Source organism: Spea bombifrons, chromosome 10 (genome assembly GCF_027358695.1).
Source record: "Spea bombifrons isolate aSpeBom1 chromosome 10, aSpeBom1.2.pri, whole genome shotgun sequence".
In the NCBI taxonomy this organism is placed as follows: Eukaryota; Metazoa; Chordata; class Amphibia; order Anura; family Pelobatidae; genus Spea; species Spea bombifrons.
In genome coordinates this window covers 20954414-20974557 of record NC_071096.1, presented here as the reverse complement: position 1 = coordinate 20974557, position 20144 = coordinate 20954414, and positions in this window count along the sequence as shown.

Below are 20144 nucleotides of genomic sequence, written 5' to 3'. Positions count from 1 at the left end.
TTATTATATTTATTTTTTTACCTACATTTGCATACTTACCGAAGTTGACGGGACAGGATGCAAAAAATGGGACTGTCGGGAAATTTGGGACTGTTGTATTTGATAAGAAGACTTATTGTAGAAGGCCAGGGGAAATAACAGGAAACATCCTTGTGAACTGTGTATGTGTGTGTGTTATACATTATTGGTTGTGAATCAGAAGGAAAAAAGGAAATGAAAGGAAGGAAAAAGCAATATTTCCAAAGAAAAAGTAGACGATTGTGTGACGGGAACGACCTGTACCCTGACTGGGTACACCCGCCGGACGATCCTTCCTTCTCCCCATGGCCACCAAGAACACGAAACTTCAACCATCAGGCACGACTAGCGTCAGGGACAACAGGAATCATATCTCTTCAGGAACCTCGGGAGCTGCTCTGGACCCCATTGTGTACGTTAACATGGGGTATTCCTGTACATCTAAGTCATAAGCAGTGTTCCCTCTAAGCTGTGCGCTTGTGCGCGTGCACATAGCTTTTTAAGAGAGCGCACACGTCCAAAAATTGTGCGCACAACAGTTTTTCCCCAAAAAATAAAAAAATAATAATTTTTTTTACATTTTATGCGGCGTGGATATTGTGCGCACAAAATTTTTGCTCTGTGAAAATTTTTGCACAAGAGAAATTTTCTGCGCACGCCAACTAAGAAAAATTATATGGAACATTGGTCATAAGTATAGACAAGCACAATGTGCATGTCTTTATTGAACACACCCATTAAACATTCACAGTGCTGGTGTAAAAAGTAAGTGAACCCCTGGATTTAATAACCATCTTTTGGCAGCAATAACATTAAGAAAGTGCTTCCGGTAGGTGTAAATCATGCAAGGTTTCATGAGGAGTTTTAGACCATTGTTCCTTACAGAAATGCTTAAGCTCAGGCATATTCTTATGATGTCTGCTGCGAACGGCTCTCTTGAGGTCATTCCACAGCATCTCTAATGGGTTAAGGTCTGGGCTCTGACTGGGCCACTCCAAAGGGCGGATCTTCTTAGGGTCATTTTCTTGCTGCATCACCCAAATTACATCCCAGGATTGGTAGGGGCAGTCCTGCAATGAGACCTCTTATCCGCATCCCTGATAGCCTCAATCTGGAATGAGAACTCACGGGTGGCACTTATGTTGAAAATTATTGAATGTACAGGTTCAATAATCTTCGTGGGCAGCATCGGGAGCCAAGAAAACCATCAAGATGACAGGTTGCATGCAGGGACTGAGCAGGCCCCAGCCAGGTAAGGTGGCAAACTGGGTTAGGAAAAGGTTGGCACTGGGAATCTGTTTTTAAAGGACAAGGTTGACTGCCAGGGTCCATCCAGGCTGCGGAGCTGCTTCTCTCTTCTCTCCTTTCCCTACTCCCAGCCTGCAGCAGCCTGCACATTCGTCTGTAGAGCTATGTCTCATACCTGCTCCAGGGTGCCTTCAGGATATCACTTTGTTTTGGACAACATCCGGGAGTGTGCAGTCGCCCTGCACGAGGCCCTGTCCAACTCCACTACTGCGCAATAACGCCTTAACACCATGGGTGCTCATTACAGTCGTCTGTATGGACTCAGTCCCTGACATTGGCACTGGGAAGCTGTTTTTTGAGACAAGGTTGGCACTGGGAAGCTGTTTTTTTTGGGACAAGGTTGGCACTGGGAAGCTGTTTTTTGGGACAAGGTTGGTACTGGGAAGCTGTTTTTTTGGGACAAGGTTGGCACCAGGACACTGTTTTTTGGGGAAATGCTGGTAATGGGAAGCTGTTAGGGAACAAGGTTGGCACTGGAAAGCTGTTTTTTGTGAGGCCGCAAGAGCAGGATTTGCGAAAAACATCAAGATGAAGGATGAACTGAGTGAGCCTCAGGCAGGTAAGCTGGCAAACTGAGGTGGGGACAAGGATGGCACTGGGAAGCTGTTAGGGGGAAAGGTTTGCACTGAAAAGCTGTTAGGGGACAGGGTTGGCACTAAAAAACATTTTTTGTGAACATGTTTGCACTGGAAAGCTGTTAGAGGTCAAAGTTGGCACTTTAAACAAGGTTGGCACTGGGAGGAGAGATTACAGGGATGTGCCCGACGTATGGCCCGGGACATGCAGTTACGGGCGCCGGGCAGGTGATTTTTTTTTTTCATTTAGCCCTGCTGCGCTGCAGGGGACCTGGATCCTCCTCTCTGGCAGCCAGTGAACGTCTGGCATAGACAACCCTCCGATACTGCTGGGCACTTCCACCGGGGCTTCTATTATGGAATGCCGGAAAGCAGCAGAAGTTGTCTACGCGCATGGCACAGGCGTCCACCCTCTGTCCCCACTAGACATCAGGGAGTCTGAAGCATGGGGGACAAGTCTGGCGATGCATTGGTAAGTCTGGTGGGGCATGTGGCATATCTGGGGGCAACAATAAATGCATTTTTCTCAATCAGTTTTTATTAAATATGAAAAAATAGTTAACATAGTTACATAGTACATAAGGTTTAAAAAAGACCTAAGTCTCAAGTCTCAAGTTGAACCCTTCTACCTAACCTCCCTACTCTTGATCCAAAAGAAGACAAAAAAAACCCTCTTATTAAGCTACTTTGAATTCTGCCATCAGGGGGAAAAAATCCTTCTTGACTCCAAAAGGCAATCCGATTTCTCCCTGGATCAAGAAACTCTAAAATATTAATTCTATTTATAGCGCTGTATGTCATGTCTTTTTTTTTTTTAACTATCCAGACCACTTTTGAAGGCATCTAATATATTTTATAAAACCACCGACCCTTGGCAGTGAATTCCATACCTAGATTGCACGTCCAGTCCCCAACTCTGTCTAAATCCTCCTGCAAAGAATAAACATCCAGATTAGTCTAATCTGAATTACCCTGCCTAATTTTGTGTCATCAGCAAAAATGTCTCTCAATGCAGCTTGGGAAATCATTTATAAATAAATTAAAAAGAAGAGGACCCAAGACAGACCCCTGAGGCACTCCACTTAATACCTGAACACCACACAAACAAACACAGTGCTCCCCCTTGAAATAAAATAAAAATACTCTCCTTCTTTGCTTGTAACTCCTTAGAGATGTCACTTAGGAGATGTCAGTAAGATTCGCCCCAGCTCAGGATTCGCTTGTTTGTCCAAGCTAAATGCAGCTGCAAAAGCCAATTAATATTTACTAGTAAAACTTTTTTAGGTATTAAAACCTAGTTTGAGAAAGAATGTGTTTGGGTTCTTGTACTCAAAGTACTTTGTAGCTTTTATTAACCCCTTAAGGACCAGGCTGTTTTTTTTACCTTTCGTACCCTTTGGGACCGAGGCTGTTTTAACACTTTTGCGGTGCTCATGTTTAGATGTAATTTTCTCCTCAATCATTTAGTGTACCCACACAAGTTATTTTTTGTTTTTTCAAAACAAGAAGGGCTTTCTTCAGATACCATTTTTGATCATCTTATAATAAAATATGATGAAAAATTGAAAAATACACATTTTCTGACTTTTACCCAAAAAATCTTTTACTCATCCAAAAAAGTTAATGAAAAGAACCTGCTAAATAGATTCTACTATTTGTTCTGAGTTTAGAAATACCTAATGTTTTTTTGTGTTTTTGCTATTTTCTACAAGTTATTGGGCAATAAGTACAAGTAGCATTTTGCTATTTTAAAACCATTTTTTCCCCAAAGCTAATCATTCTGCCCCATGTGCTATTTCGGCTATCTTTGAAGCTGGCCAATGGAATTCACCCCATCAAACCATATATTTTTAAAAAATAGACACCTCAAGGTATTTCAAATGCTGGTATTTTAACCCTTTCCATGCACTAATTCTACTCCCACCCTTTGTGGTAGTAATTTGTCTTGTGTTTTTGTATCACTAAAATTGCACTTCAGGTATGGATTTACAGCTCCTGGTGTATGTCACTTTCAAACAAGACCCCAATATGTGTTCAGCAACATCTCCCGAGTACAGTGATACTTCCTATGCATGGGTTTGTCGGGTTGTTTGGGAGGTAAAACGCCACATTTAGGAAGTGCGCTTTTTTTGGAACTTGGAACTTTTACATCTGGTCCTACAGTCCCATCTCCTAATAGGGCCATCTTTGAAGCTGGGTAATTTACTCCATCAATTTACCCCATCTTTTACAGGATTTTTTGCAGCATTGGCACAGTAAAGGCTTCTTTCTGACAATTCGACCACTCAACTCATTTTTGTTCAAGTATTGTGGTATTGTGCTCCTTGAAACAACCACACCGTCTTTTTCTTTGCATCCCGACCAATTATTCCGGCAGTTGTGGCTGAATTCTTTCTTGGTCTACCTGACCTTGGCTTGGTATCAAGAGATCTCCAGATTTTCCACCTCTTAATACGTGATTGAACATTATTTCCAAGGCTTTGGATATCTTTTTATATCCTTTTCCATATTTATAAAGTTCCATTACCTTGTTACGCAGGTCTTCTGACAGTTCTTTTCTGCCCCCCCATGGCTCAGTGCATCTGCGTGAGAGCTAACAAACCCATTGACTATTTATACAGACACTATTTGCAATTTAAAAAGCCACAGGTCTGGGAAATTAACCTTTAGTTGCCATTTAAAGCTGTATGTTGCCTTGTGTGTCTGTAACAAGGCGAAACATTCAAGGGTATGTAAACATTTGATCACAGCTATTTGGGTGATATCTGTTATCATTATGATTTAAAAAGGAGCCAAACAACTATGTGATAATACATGGCTTCATATGATCACTAGCCTTAAAAAAAGTTTTTTGCATGATCAGTCATATTTTCAAAATCAATGCCAGCATTTCACAATTTCTGCCAGAGTATGCAAACTTTTGAGCACAACTGTATATGGTTAGTAATTTATATGTTTCAAAAGTTCCTGATCATAAACAATAAAAAAGAGATGTCTAACATATAGAAGTATGACCTTTTTATGTAGCCAGTGATTCTGTAAATGCACTAAAAATGCACTGGCAAAATGCACTCACTAACCCCCTTTTGCCTTCAGAACTGCCTTCATTCTTCGTGACATACTTTCTACAAGGTGCTGAAAGCATTTTGGTCCATATGGACATGATGGCATCACGCAGTTGCTGTACATTTGTCGGCTGCACACCCATGATGCGAATCTACTGTTCCACCACATCCCAAAGGTGCTCTATTGGATTGAGGTCTGGTGACTTTGGAGGCCATTGGAGTACAGTGAACTCATTGCCATGTTCAAGAAACCAGTTTGAGATGATGTGAGCTTTGTGACATGGTGCATTATTCTGCTGGGAGTAGGCATCAGAAGACGGGTACACTGTGGTCATAAAGGGACGGACATGGTCAGCAACAATACTCAGGTAGACTGTCGCGTTTAAATGATGCTCAATTGGTACTAAAGGGCCCAAAGCGTCCCAAGAAAATGTCCCCCTCACCGTTACTCCACCACCACCACCAGCAGCCTGAACCATTGATATAAGGCAGGATGGATCCATGCTTTCATGTTGTTTACGCCAAAATCTGACCCTGCCATCTGAATGTTGAGAATCATCAGACTAGGCAACGTTCTTCTAGTCTTCCATTGTCCAACTTTGGTGAGCCTGTGCAAATTGTAGCCTCAGTTTCCTGTTCTTAGCTGACAGAAGTGGCACCCGGTGTGGTCTTCTGCTACTGTAGCCCATCTGCTTCAAGGTTCGATGTGTTGTGCGTTCAGATATGGTATTCTGCATTCCTCCGTTGTAACGAGTGGTTATTTGAGTTACTGTTGCCTTTCTGTCATCTTGAACCAGTCTGGCAATTCTCCTCTGACCTCTGACATCAACAAGGCATTTTCGTCCACACAACTGCCGCTCACTGGCTATTTTCTCTGTAAACCCTAGAGATGGTTGTGCGTGATAATCCCAGTAGATCAGCAGTTTCTGAAATACTCATACCAGCCTGTCTGGCACCAACAACCATGTCACAAAGTCAAGTAAATTTCCCTTTCTTCCCCATTCTGATGCACGGTTTGAATTTCAGCAAGTTGTCTTGAACACATCTACATGCCTAAATGCATTGAGTTGCCGCCAATGCATTGAGTTGCTGATTAGCTATTTGTGTTAACAAGCAATTAAACAGGTATCCTAATAAAAGTGACCAGTCAGTGTACCTTTTGTTCAGTCCCAAGCATAACTTTGATACAGTGAACTTGTCAAAGTAAGTGTCCCTGTTTGGTAGTTAGCAAATGTGGTCACCCTACTTAGAAGGGGTTGAAGGTTGATCTGATAAACGTTAAAGAGAAGAGAAGTTAGAAATACAAATTTTTTTGCAAGTTATAGGGCAATAAGTAAAAGTAGCGTTTTGTTATTATTAAATAATAATTTTTCAAATGGTCAATGCCCACATGTCCTATTTGGGACATCTTTGAAGTCGGTCAGCTCAATTTAGCTCCATCAAACCATATATGTTTGAAAACCAGACACCTCAGGCCAGCTGTTTTGTGGCAGCATTTTTTGTGTGTTTTGGTTCCAGACACATCCAAGCAACACCCCAATATGTGTGAGTACAGTGATGCATAGGATTAATTTTATTGTTTGGGGGCTAAGAGTCCACATTTGGAAGTCTGTGCCCATATCCTGGTCTGTGCCAATTCAATTTACTCCATCAAATCATAAATTTTAAGAAACTAGACACCCCATGGGTATTTTAAATGCCAGTATTTTTATTCTTTCCATGCTACAATTTATGTGAAGATAAAGTGCTAATTTTAGGGCTTGCTAAGAAAAATACCGTATTTTCCGGCATATAAGACGACTGGGCGTATAAGACGACCCCCAACTTTTGCAGTTAAAATACTATCAGGAATACTGGACAGCAGCGACAGAAGTGGAGCGGAGACCAGTACGCAGGAGAAACAGGCACGGTATTTAGATAATCAGTCCCAAAAACGAAGTCAAGGAGAAGCCAAAAATCGGTACACAGGTGTAGGAGCCGTTTAGTCGCCAAGGCCAAGGAGGAACCAAAAGGATAAACGTAGGAAAGCCGGGTCTGGTACACGAAGGGTCAATTAATAGAGGAGTCAAGGCAAGCCGGGTCTGGTACACGAAGGGTCAATAAATAGAGGAGTCAAGGCAAGCCGGGTCTGGTACACGAAGGGTAGGTAAGTAGAGGAGTCAAGGCAAGCCGGGTCTGGTACACGAAATAAACAGCAAGAGAGCACTCAGGTGGTACGTAAGGGAAGCACAATAACTGAGCACTGAGCAACTCTCAGTGCTCTGTTTTAAACTTGCTGCTCAGTCTCCAAGCGTGCACTCAGTGTTCCCAGAATACGCAGCGCTGGACCCGGTACCCGGGTACCCGTGCCTGTGTGGCGCCAGCACAGGCAGAGAGGACATTGTGGTTAGCCGCCGCGGGCATGTCGGCGGCGATCGAGTGTCCGATCGCCGCTGCCTGTCCACGGTGGCTGTCTCTTTCCTCTCCTGCCTGTGTGCGCTGCCGTGTCGCTCGCGGCGGCAGCACAGGCAGAGAGGGCTTTGTGGTTAGCCGCCGCGGGCATGTCGGCGGCGATCGAGTGTCCGATCGCCGCTGCATGTCCACGGTGGCTGTCTTCTTTCCTCTCTTGCCTGTGTGGCGCCTCCGCGTCATTCGCGGAGGTACCACAGGCAGGAGGGTTTGTTTTGGCTTGTTGCCATCGCGACGACGCTTCTCTTGCGTCGGTCGCGATGACGTCATCGTACCTGCTTTCCCGCCATTGGTCCTATTTAAACTTCCTGCTCCTGTGTTTCCTTGCCCGTTCAACGAATCCATGTCATTGTTCTCAGGGTGTTTTTGTCTCTCGTTCCTTTTGATTACTATTTACGTGTACCAGACCTTGGCTATTGTTCTTTGACTACGATCCTGCGCTGCCCGTCCTGACCTTGGCTATTGTTCCTTGACTACGATTCTGTGCTGCCCGTCCCGACCTTGGCTATTGTTTTTTGACTACGCTCCTGTGCTGCCTGCCTCGATCCCGGCTTGTTAATCGGATTTACTCGCCATTCTGCATTGTGGGTCCATCTCCTGTGGTGCCTGATCCGACGTAACACATTGAACGGGCCATACCATGGACCCCGCGGAAATGGCTAACGTCCTCTCCCGCCAGGACCTGCAGGAGCAGCTGCTTACGTCTCACTCCACTCAACTTCAGTCCTTATCCAGCAAAATGGACACTATGACTGACTTGCTTCGGTCTCTGGCTGTCGCTCCCCCTGCCAGACCGTCTTTTGTACCTAGGGATCCCAGCCCAGAGGACGTAGGCGCTACCGCTCGCTTGCCTCTCCCGGACAAATATGCTAGGGATCCCAAAGAATGCAGGGGATTCCTGAACCAATGTTTGCTGCATTTCCGCAACCATCCACGGGCGTTTTGTACCTCCTCCAAACGGGTGTCCTTCATCATTTCGTTGTTGAAGGGTGAGGCACTGCTGTGGGCCTCTCCCCTTATCGAGCAGGGATCCGACCTGATGGAAGACTGTCCAGCTTTCATGGAGGCCTTACGGTCGGTCTTCGATATGCCAGGCCGCAAAGAAACAGTGGAAAACTCCTTGTTGGAGTTACAACAGGGACATAAGACTCTAGCCCAATATACTGTGGAATTCCGTACTCTGGCATGTGAACTCCAGTGGGATCAGGGTGCCCTCCGAGCCGCTTATCGGAAGGGTCTCAATGAGAAGATCAAGGACATGCTGTTGTTCCACGATCCCCCATCTGACCTAGAGGACTTTATCACCCTATGTTTGCGCGTGGACAAGCGCATTCAGGAGAGAAACGCAGAGAAAGACAAAGGCAGGCGACAGCGGCCCCTTCCCTCCCATAGCGGTCCTCATTCTCCACCTACTGCACCCAGCCAATCCTCCGAAGAACCCATGGAGATTGGCACTATTCGTCACCTCACTGAAGCGGAGAAAACTCGAAGGAGGACTCAAGGTCTCTGTTTCTACTGCGGACAAGCGGATCACCTCCTACGTACATGTCCGTTACGTCCGGGAAACGAAAAAGCTTAGGGACCAAAGGAGGAGGACCCCTAAGCATTAAGAACAAGTCTCCTCCCCAACGCATGTTGATACCCGTCTCGCTTAGGAGGCTAGACCACTCTGTGGTCACCCACGCTTTCATAGACTCCGGGGCGGCTGGAGTGTTTCTGGACGAACAATGGGCCGTACAACATGGGCTACCACTATGTCCCAAACAGACTCCTTCTGTGGTGACTGCTGTTGACGGTAGCCTCTTAGGTCGGGGAGTGGTCACCCGAGAGACCAGTCCACTCTCTATGTTCATTGGGGCAACCCACAGAGAAACCATCATGTTCGAACTGATACAATCACCTCATGCCCCCTTGATACTGGGGTTCACCTGGCTACGACTACACAATCCACGCATTGACTGGGACAAAGGCGAGATACTTGCATGGAGTCCTTCTTGTCACCGCCTTTGTTCGTTACCTTGCACAAGGGTGAATCTCGTCCTGGAAATCAAGCCTACAGACCCCAAGCTTCTAGTGCCGAAACATTATTGGGACTTTTTGGATGTATTTTCCAAGAGACAGGAAGAACGCCTACCCCCTCACAGACCCTATGACTGTGCCATAGACTTGTTGCCAGGTACCACGCCTCCTCGTGGACGCACATATCCCCTGTCTGAGCCAGAAAATGAGGCTCTGGAATTATACATTAAAGAGAGCCTGGAGAAGGGCTTCATCCGACCCTCCTCCTCACCAGCAGGGGCTGGATTCTTTTTCGTCTCCAAAAAGGAGGGCTCCCTTCGACCATAGACTATAGGGGACTAAATCGTATCACCGTAAAAAACCGGTATCCTCTTCCGTTAATCACGGAGATCTATGACAGATTGAAGGGGGCTACGGTTTTCACCAAGCTCGACCTAAGAGGGGCATACAACCTAGTAGGCATTAAGGAAAACGATGAATGGAAGACCGCCTTTAATACGAGATTTGGTCATTATGAGTACCGGGTGATGCCCTTCGGCTTATGTAACGCTCCTGCCGTGTTTCAAGCCTTCATCAATGATGTGTTCCGAGACATGTTGCTTTCCCACGTGGTCGTCTATCTCGACGATATCCTTGTATATTCACCGGATATCATAACTCATCGTATGTATCTACGTTCAGTTCTGCAGAGACTGCGTGAGAACGGTCTCTATGCCAAAGCCGAAAAGTGCGACTTCGAAAAGAACAGCCTCCCGTTCCTCGGGTACATCATCTCCGCTAACGGCCTCGAAATGGACCCCAGCAAGTTGAAGGCTATCCTCGATTGGCCTATCCCCCATACTGTAAAGGCAGTACAACGCTTTTTGGGATTCGCCAATTATTATCGGCGCTTCATACGCAATTACGCTTCCATCGCAGCGCCTATCATCGCCTTTACAAAAAAAGGGGCTAATCCCAAGTACTGGTCTGTGGAGGCTGTAAAAGCCTTCGAACGCCTAAAACATGCCTTCTGTTCAGCCCCCGTTCTGCAACGACCAGATCCTGCTTTGCAATACCTGCTTGAAGTAGACGCTTCAGAGACCGGTGCGGGGGCTGTACTTTCTCAACGGAATCCGACAACCTCCAAGTACCATCCCTGTGCGTTCTTTTCCAAGGGCTTCTCATCCGCCGAACGTAACTATGACGTGGGAAACAGAGAACTCCTCGCGGTCAAACTGGCCTTCGAGGAATGGCGTCACCTACTCGAAGGTACCAAACTGCCTGTTGTGGTCATGACTGACCACAAGAATCTACAATATATAGAATCTGCTCGACGTCTGAACCCTCGACAGGCCAGATGGGCCTTGTTCTTCACCCGTTTTAATTACGTCATGACCTATCAGCCCGGAAGTAAAAACCTCAAAGCAGATGCTCTCTCCCGTCAATTCGACAGTCATCGGGACTTCGGCACTCTTCCTTATCGTCTTCCGTGATGCACCGGATTCGTATGCAACAGGCGCACATCACAGCGCCCCAACGACCTCCTTCGGGACGACTCTACGTCCCCCAGCAGTTTCGTGCTGCTGTTCTCCACTGGGGTCATAACCCACCACTAGCCGGTCATCCTGGAGCCCGCAAGACCGAGTACCACATCCGGAAAACCTTCTGGTGGCCGTCCTTAACACGTGACGTCAGCGCCTTCATTGCCACCTGTCCTCAATGTTCTCGTCACAAATCCATGCACACCCGGCATTCTGGTTTATTATTGCCTCTTCCAGTCCCAAGAACCCCATGGACTCACATCGCTATGGACTTCATTGTCGACCTTCCTGTCTCTCAAGGGTTCACTACCATCCTCGTTGTGGTTGACAGGTTCACTAAACAGGCTCACTTCATTGCCCTACGCAAGCTACCCACGGCGTCCCAGTTGGCGGATGTGTTCATCAGAGACGTGGTTCGTCTGCATGGTCTGCCACTTCACGTGGTGTCGGATAGGGGTCCCCAGTTTATATCCAGGTACTGGAGAACCCTTTGCTGCAAGTTAGGTATCCGGACACATCTGTCCTCGGCTTATCACCCGCAATTTAACGGCCAGACAGAGCGCACTAACCAGACCTTGAAACAACTCCTGCGCTTACACGTCAATGAACGCCACGACAACTGGTCTTCCCTGTTACCCTTGGCCGAACTGTCCTACAACAACGCTGTCCATGAATCCTTGCGTTGCTCGCCGTTTTTTGCTGCATTGGGATACCATCCCATTGTCCTGCCACTTCCTGCCGCCTCTCGCAGTGCCACCATCCCTGCCGTCGAGGAACGGGTCGCTGACATGCGTGCCCATTGGAAAGCTCTCGGTGACCAGCTGGTCAAGGCCCAAGCCCGCAGCAAGGCTGCTGCTGACAAGCATCGTGCTGCGCTACAGGGTTGGCGACTATGTATGGCTATCCGCGCGGCATATCGCGCTTCGTCAACCCAGTAAGACACTGGGCCCCCGATTTCTCGGTCCCTTCCGCATCGTCCGTCGTATCAACGAGGTTGCCGTGTCCCTTGCTCTGCCTCCTTCCATGCGTATCCCCAACTCGTTTCACGTGTCTCTCCTTAAACCCTGCGTGAGTAACCGCTATTCTGTGGCCCTTCGTCCTCCTGCCCCTGTCCTTGTCCGCGGCCACGAGGAGCACGTCGTCCGTCGCGTGCTCGACTCCCGTTGGCACCGCGGCTCCTTACAGTATCTGATCGACTGGCGTGGGTACGGTCCGGAGGAGCGGACCTGGATTCCTGCCCGTGCTGTGCACGCGCCTCTCTGTGTCTCCCGTTACCATGCCCGCTTCCCTCTCCGTCCCGGTCCTTCGCGTCCGGAGCGCGCTCCTGGGAGGGGGGGTTGTGTCATACCTACCTGTCCGGCTGGGGTCCCTCGGCGTTCCTCGCGCCCGTCCTCCTCGTGTGTTGCCGTGCGTGCGGAGCGCACACGAGGGGGCGTGCATGTTGAACAGGCACGCCTCCCTGCCACAGACAGTCCTGATCGGGCTGCCGCAGCATGTCAGCGGCGATCGGAAAGACGATCCACCGCTACAGGCTCGCGGCACCCGACCAGTACCTCTTCTGCCTGTGTGGCGCCAGCACAGGCAGAGAGGACATTGTGGTTAGCTGCCTGTCCACGATGGCTGTCTCTTTCCTCTCCTGCCTGTGTGCGCTGCTGCGTCGCTCGCGGCGGCAGCACAGGCAGAGAGGGCTTTGTGGTTAGCCGCCGCGGGCATGTCGGCGGCGATCGAGTGTCCGATCGCCGCTGCATGTCCACGGTGGCTGTCTTCTTTCCTCTCCTGCCTGTGTGGCGCCTCCGCGTCATTCGCGGAGGTACCACAGGCAGGAGGGTTTGTTTTGGCTTGTTGCCATCGCGACGACGCTTCTCTTGCATCGGTCGCGATGACGTCATCGTACCTGCTTTCCCGCCATTGGTCCTATTTAAACTTCCTGCTCCTGTGTTTCCTTGCCCGTTCAACGAGTCCATATCATTGTTCTCAGGGTGTTTTTGTCTCTCGTTCCTTTTGATTGCTATTTACGTGTACCAGACCTTGGCTATTGTTCTTTGACTACGATCCTGCGCTGCCCGTCCTGACCTTGGCTATTGTTCCTTGACTACGATTCTGTGCTGCCCGTCCCGACCTTGGCTATTGTTTTTTGACTACGCTCCTGTGCTGCCTGCCTCGATCCTGGCTTGTTAATCGGATTTACTCGCCATTCTGCATTGTGGGTCCATCTCCTGTGGTGTCTGATCCGACGTAACAGTAGTAAAATGATCAGAGGTTGGTAGATCCGTAACGAAATCCAGAGAAATATCTGTCCATGGTCTAGCCGGGGCTGGAAGGGGTTGAAGAAGACCTGCTGGACGTTGAGGCACCCCCTTAGAACGGGCACAAGTGTCGCATGAAAAAATGTACTTGGTCACGTCGTCTTTCAGAGTGGGCCCACCAGAAGGATCGCTTTATTAAGTCCAAAGTCTGATGAAGACCCCTGTGGCCTGCAACTGGTGAGTCATGGTATGCTCGTAGAATTTGGAGTCAGGCTGCAGGAGGTACGTATACCTGGTCTTGGTGGTAATAAAACCCCTGTCGTCTCTGTAATCCTGGGATTTTGGAGGAGTCAGCATGAGTGGAGTATCTCCGAACTGACTCCCAAATGGAGTGGGTCAAAGCAAGGAAGTGTGAGGGAGCCAAAACGGTATCTTGATCTGGAGGGGAAACTGGTGCTCCATCAAACATACGTGAAAGGGAATCAGCTTTAGTGTTGCGGGAACCTGGGCGATACGTGATGTGCAGCTGAAATCGGGTAAAAAACAGTGCCCACCTAGCCAGGCTTCTAAAGGACAAACGAATTTGTCCCTTAGAAATTGGAAAGTCTGTTGAGCACCCTCTGTCCAGACAAACTTGTTGCTTGTAGATGTGAGAGCTGAGAGAGGCTGTATGTGCTTTGAAAAGTCTCTGATAAATTTACGATAATAATTAGCGAAGCCAATGAATCATTGCACCCTCTTCCGGTCAATGGCTGGCGGCCAATTAAGAATCGCCTCCACCTTTTTGGGATCCATCTGGATGTTAGTAGGAGACAAAATATACCCCAAAAACTCGATGCTTTGGACCTCAAACATACACTTTTCAAGTTTCGCATACAGTCCATGGGTTCATAATCTAGCGAGTACTTGGTTAACATGTGATCGATGAAGCTCTAGAGATGGAGAAAAAATTAAAATATCGTCCAGATACACTATGACAAAGTGATCCAAGATGTCGCCGAAGATGTCGTTAATAAAATGTTGGAATGTGGTGGGGGCGTTGCATAGCCCAAATGGCATTACAAGGTACTCATAATGACCGTAGCGACATCGGAACGCTGTCTTCCATTCATCTCCTTTGCGGATCCTCACTAGGTTATAAGCTCCTCGTAAATCGATCTTGGTGAAGTAATTCGCAGAACTAGCATGCTCGAGTAGTTCAGGGATCAACGGAAGGGGATATCTATTTTTTACAGTAATGTTGTTAAGTTCTCTATAATCAATGCAGGGTCGTAAGCCTCCATCTTTTTTGTGTACGAAGAAGATGCCTGCACCGGCTGGAGATGTGGAGTGACGAATGAAGCCTCTAGCGAGATTGTCGTCAACGTGTTCCTTTAAGGTAGTCAATTCAGGCTCAGACAATGGGTAGATTCTGCCGAACGGAATGGGTGCCCCAGGATAAAGTTCAATAGGACAATCGTATGGCCTAGAAGGTGGAAGTTCCTCAGCGGCCTTCTTTTCAAAGACGTCCGCGTACTGTCTGTAGTGGTCGGGTAAACCGGTAGTGGACTGGGTGAGACAGACCGTAGTACGCCGTAAACAGTTCTGGTTACAATGATGTGAGGTGAATCGAAAAATCCCCGTCTCCCAGTTAATGGAGGGATTGTATAGGCGCAGCCATGGGAGACCGAGAATGAGGGGAGAAATAGGAGATGGAACAACGTCAAAGCGGAGTCTCCACATGCTTGTCGCCAATCTTAAGGTGCAGGGTGCAGGTCTCTTGGATGATGGGCCCAGTCTTCAGAGGACTACCGTCCACGAGCAGGATGGAAATAGGGTGTCTCTTGCGATATGTAGGAATAGAGAGGGACTGAACATATTTTTGATCAATGAAGTTGCCACTTGCTCCGGAGTCAATCATTGCAGAGAGGTTAGCGAAGCCCTTCCTCCACTGTAAAGACACGGAGAGGGATAGGTGAGAAGGGGTAACACGGAGAGGGATAGATGAGAAGGGGTAACAGGATCAGAGCGAATGTGCAGGTGTGCTAAAGGTCGCTTACCCTTGTTGGAGCGGGGTCAGGCTCTACAGTCCTGGAAAGCGTGGCCAGCTTTGCCGCAATAGAGACAAAGTCCTAGGGAACGACGACGCTCTTTCTCTGCTGCGGTTAAGGGCCCTCGAACAATCCCAAACTGCATTGGTTCTTCCTGAGGTAGAGACGGCAGGAAAGTTGACGAGGATCTGGCCGGAGTCCAGGAGGGAGAGGTGGACAACTGTTCCTTACGTCTCTCACGGAGTCGACGATCAATGTGAGTGGCCAAGGTGATAAGATCTTCCAAGCCAGAAGGAGTGGTGGTGCGAGCCAATTCATCCTTCACAGCTTCCGAAAGTCCCCAACGGAACTGATCATGAAGGGCTGCCTCATTCCAGGAAGAGTCAAGAGTCAAACGCCTGAAATCTGTGATGTATTCTTCAACCTGCCGTTTCCCTTGTTTAATTGTTCTCAAGGAGGTAGTAGCAGAGGAAGTATGAAAAGTATCATCATAAAGAGCATCAAAGGCTTGATGAAATGATGGCCATGAATCCAGGAGAGGACTGCCGGAGTGGATTGGAGATGGAGTGGAGATTGTGGGCCCATGCTTGTGGTTCATCAGACAGGAGAGCAATAACGGTATGGACCCGGATGTAATCAGTAGGAAAAGTTCTGGGTTTAAGTGTAAACAGAATCTGGCAGGAGGTGATAAAAGCACGATATTTAGTGCGGAGGCCCCCTCGGGAACTGGAGCAGGATTAACTTGAGCTGGAACAGGATTTTGTTGAAGTTGCAGATGAATTTGGTGAATCTGCTGTCTCACATGGTTCTGGTTTGTCTGAAGTTCCTGAAGGGTTTGGTGAATCGCTGCTACCTGTTGAGTTAGTGCAGCGATAGCATCTGATACTACTGCGGACTCCATCAGGCTCAGTTATTATATCAGGAATACTGGACAGCAGTGACAGAAGTGGAGCGGAGACCAGTATGCAGGAGAAACAGGCACGGTATTTAGATAATCAGTCCCAAAAACGAAGTCAAGGAGAAGCCAAAAATCGGTACACAGGTGTAGGAGCCGTTTATTCGCCAAGGAGGAACCAAAAGGATAAACGTAGGAAAGCCGGGTCTGGTACACGAAGGGTCAATTAATAGAGGAGTCAAGGCAAGCTGGGTCTGGTACACGAAGGGTCAATAAATAGAGGAGTCAAGGCAAGCCGGGTCTGGCACACGAAGGGTAGGTAAGTAGAGGAGTCAAGGCAAGCCGGGTCTGGAACAAGAAATAAACAGCAAGAGAGCACTCAGGAGGTACGTAAGGGAAGCACAATAACTGAGCATAACTCGGTTTTAAACTTGCCGCTCAGCTACGCCCCGCCCCTAGGGGCGGGACAGTCTCCGAGCGTGCACTCAGTGTTCCCAGAATGGGAACAATAAAGTTAAGCTAGAGGGCGCGCGCGCGCCCCTAGCAACACACGCCGGAGGAAGACCAGAAGATGGATGTGGCGGCGATGGAACCCGTACCCGCGGGTAGCGGGTATTCCGGTGAGTCGTTGCGGCGAATCCTGACTGCTGGACCCTGACAAATACAGAGTTTGGGCTATACTCGCCGTATAAGACTACCCCTCTACCCAGTATACAACAACCAGCCAATCATGGCAGGCACTGTACCTTACCGGTGATTGGCTGGTTGTTGTATACAAAGCCTGCTTGGATTGGGTGGGTCAGCTCTCCCTAACATACGTACACACCATCTTACAAACACACATATACACATACACTGCCCTTAACATACGCCTGTCCATACATACACATTTATACACTGCCCTCACCACACACCCCTGCCTTTACACACACTGCCCCTCTGTGTGTGCCCCCCCGAGAAATGCTGCCACTCTGTGCCCCCCCCGAGATATGCTGCCACTCTGTGACCCCCCCGAGATGTGCCCCCCTCCCCTAGACTTACCAGTGCAGACTCCCGGGTGTCTTGCGGGGCCGGCAGGGGACATCTATTCTACGCAGAACTGTATACAACTTCCGGCACCGGAAGTTTTTTACCGTTCTGCACTGGTAAGGAGGATTGTTAAAGCTTACCGCGCAGACGTTCACCGGTGAGCGTAGACAACCTCCGCTGCCGGTACGTCTGCACGATGTGCTTTAACAATCTCCTTTGCCGGGACTCCCCCTGTGGGAATTCCCGGCAAGGGAGATCGTTAAAGCACACCGAGCAGACGTGCCGGCAGCGGGGGTTTACGCTCCCTCACGTGGAAAGTGCCGGCAGGGGAGGCTGTCTGAGCGTATCACAGAGTAGGATGCAGGTCCCCTGCACCGCTGCAGGGGATCTATATCCTAACCCTGCCAGACCTCGAGCTCCCTGTTGGGCTAGTTAGAGGGAGGTCGTGATCTCCCCAACCAGCCCTGCTCATCGGGCACCCGCTGATCAGGGCTAGTTGGGGAGATCACGATCTTGCACCTACCTCAACGCAGCCCTGAAGGCTTCTCTGCTCGCTCCTCCCCTAGAGATTCGTGATTCTCCAGTCCGACTCTGTAAGTAAGTATACTCGGTGTATAAGACGACCCCCGACTTTTGAGAAGATTTTCTCGGGTTCAAAAGTCGTCTTATACGCCGGAATATACAGTAAACTTTTTTGGACTTGTTATTTACATTTTATTGGAACTGGATGGTTCCCCTGACATTACTGGATAGTTATTTTTATGTTACCACATTTTTATGGAGCATTGACTTGCATGTTTGGGTGCAATACCTGTATTGGGTTCCAGAGTTCATTTGTTGAAAAAAGGACTTTTTCAGACTTTTACTTGAACAATATTTTACTCATCTATAAAAACTAATGAATAAAACCTGCTAAATAGATTCTACTATTTGTCCTGAGTTTAGAAACACCCAATGTTTTCATGTTTTTGTTTTTTTCTGCACGTTATTTTTTTAGTGGACGTCGCCATCTTGCAAAAGGCAATATCTGTTGCTATGGTGCTTGTGGGATAGATTGGGAGGGAGAGGGGGGTACATAGGATAGATTGGGAGGGAGAGTAGGTATATAGAGAGGCAGAGGTGGTAGATAGGGAGGGAGAGGGGGTAGATAGTATAGATTGGGAGGGAGAGGGGGTAGATAGGATAGATTGGGAGGGAGAGGGGGTAGATAGGATAGATTAGGAGGGAGAGGTGTTTATGGGACAAACTTGGCGTACGTTCAGCTGTTTGGGGACAAAGTTGACACAATATGTAATTTGGGTGCTGGTCGGGTTTTATGTGGGCAGTGTGGACACCAGGGCTGGCTTTGGGGTGTGTGACCAGTGATCTATGCCTGTAATTTAGGGTGTTTTATCTATACCTTTAATGCAGAGTTTATATGTAATTTCCAATTGATATATACCTGCAAAGCTGGGTTTTGTGTCATTCTGTTCATCTGTATCGGCCATATTTCCATACATTATTTATGTTTACCTGCAAATATAGGATTTGTATGTCTTATTCAGTTGATCAATACCTGGAGTGCTGTTTCCATGTGTTGTTTATTTGATCTATACCTTCAGTGCTGAGTGTACATGTGATTTCCAGTTGATCTCTACCTGCAATGCTGGGTTTGTGTGTTCTGTTGGTTTATAACTGCAATGCTATGTTTCCATACATTATTTATGTATACCTGCAAATACAAGTTGTTTTTTTTATATCTCATTTAGTTGCATGGGCTGTTTCCATGTGTTGTTTATTTGATCTATACCTGAACTACAGGGTGTAAGTAAAATAGTGGTATGGTTTAGTGAATGGTTTATGTATATCAGCAGCAGGGTATAATATAAGTATATATCCGCAGCAGGGGCTAATATCAACATATATCCCCAGCAGGGGTTAATATTAATATATATCAGAAGCAGGGTGTAATATTTCTATATATCGGCAGCAGGGTCTAATATTTATATATTTTGTCAGCAGGGGCTAACTTCAAAGAGATAAGTGCATATTATGTAGTTAAAAATGCACGTCTAACGTGTGTGTGTGTATATATAAAACGGTACATATACACTATATATATATAGTGTATATGTACCGTTTTATAATTGGCCCCCCTACTTTGGTCCCTGGCCCCCCATGTGCCCCCCCTAACTATGAAAGCTGGAGACGCCACTGATATATATATATATAAAAAAAATTATTATTATTTGAATAATGAAAAATGATTTCATGAGCTTTTTGGAAAACAACTCCAATCACACTTGTGGCCATGTATGCTCACATTGGATTTTAGGCCCCTGCCTGACTGGTGGTAAAGATTATAAAACGACCCCGATTATAAGACAAGTCCCCCAAAATCTGAATATTAATTTAGGAAAAAAAGAAAAAACCTGAAAATAAGACTACCCTATAGGAAAAAAGTTTTACTTGTAAACATTAATTCACATGTAATCTATTTTTTCATATTTAATAAAAACTATGAGAAAAATGCATATTTTTTTTTATTTATCTTTTATTTGCCAACCTGCCCATAGTTATGCACATCTGCCTCCAGATTTGCAAGAGGGACACCATGACATTTTAAGGGGACCGCCCAATTATATGCATTTGAAAGAAGATAATAAAACAGGTTTCCATTGTAAAATGTACACTGTTTCTAAGGGAGTAACCCAACTGTATCTAGAACGGGAAACTGTCCCTTACCCCAGCAATCAAAGCGTTAAACCACTCACTTTTTCAACCCTCAAGCAAATTCATGTGGAGGTTTTCATTCTGACAATAAAACGTAGGACTGGTTGAGCCTCGGCAAACTGTACAATGCTTTTGTTGGGGTCGGCCAGCTTCTTATTCAATGAAATGAACTTCCTTTACTCAGCCTTCTTATTCAACACATACAATATTTTATAAATCAATACCACAACAATATATTGTACGAAACAGATACGACTACACAACACCAGTCTAATACAA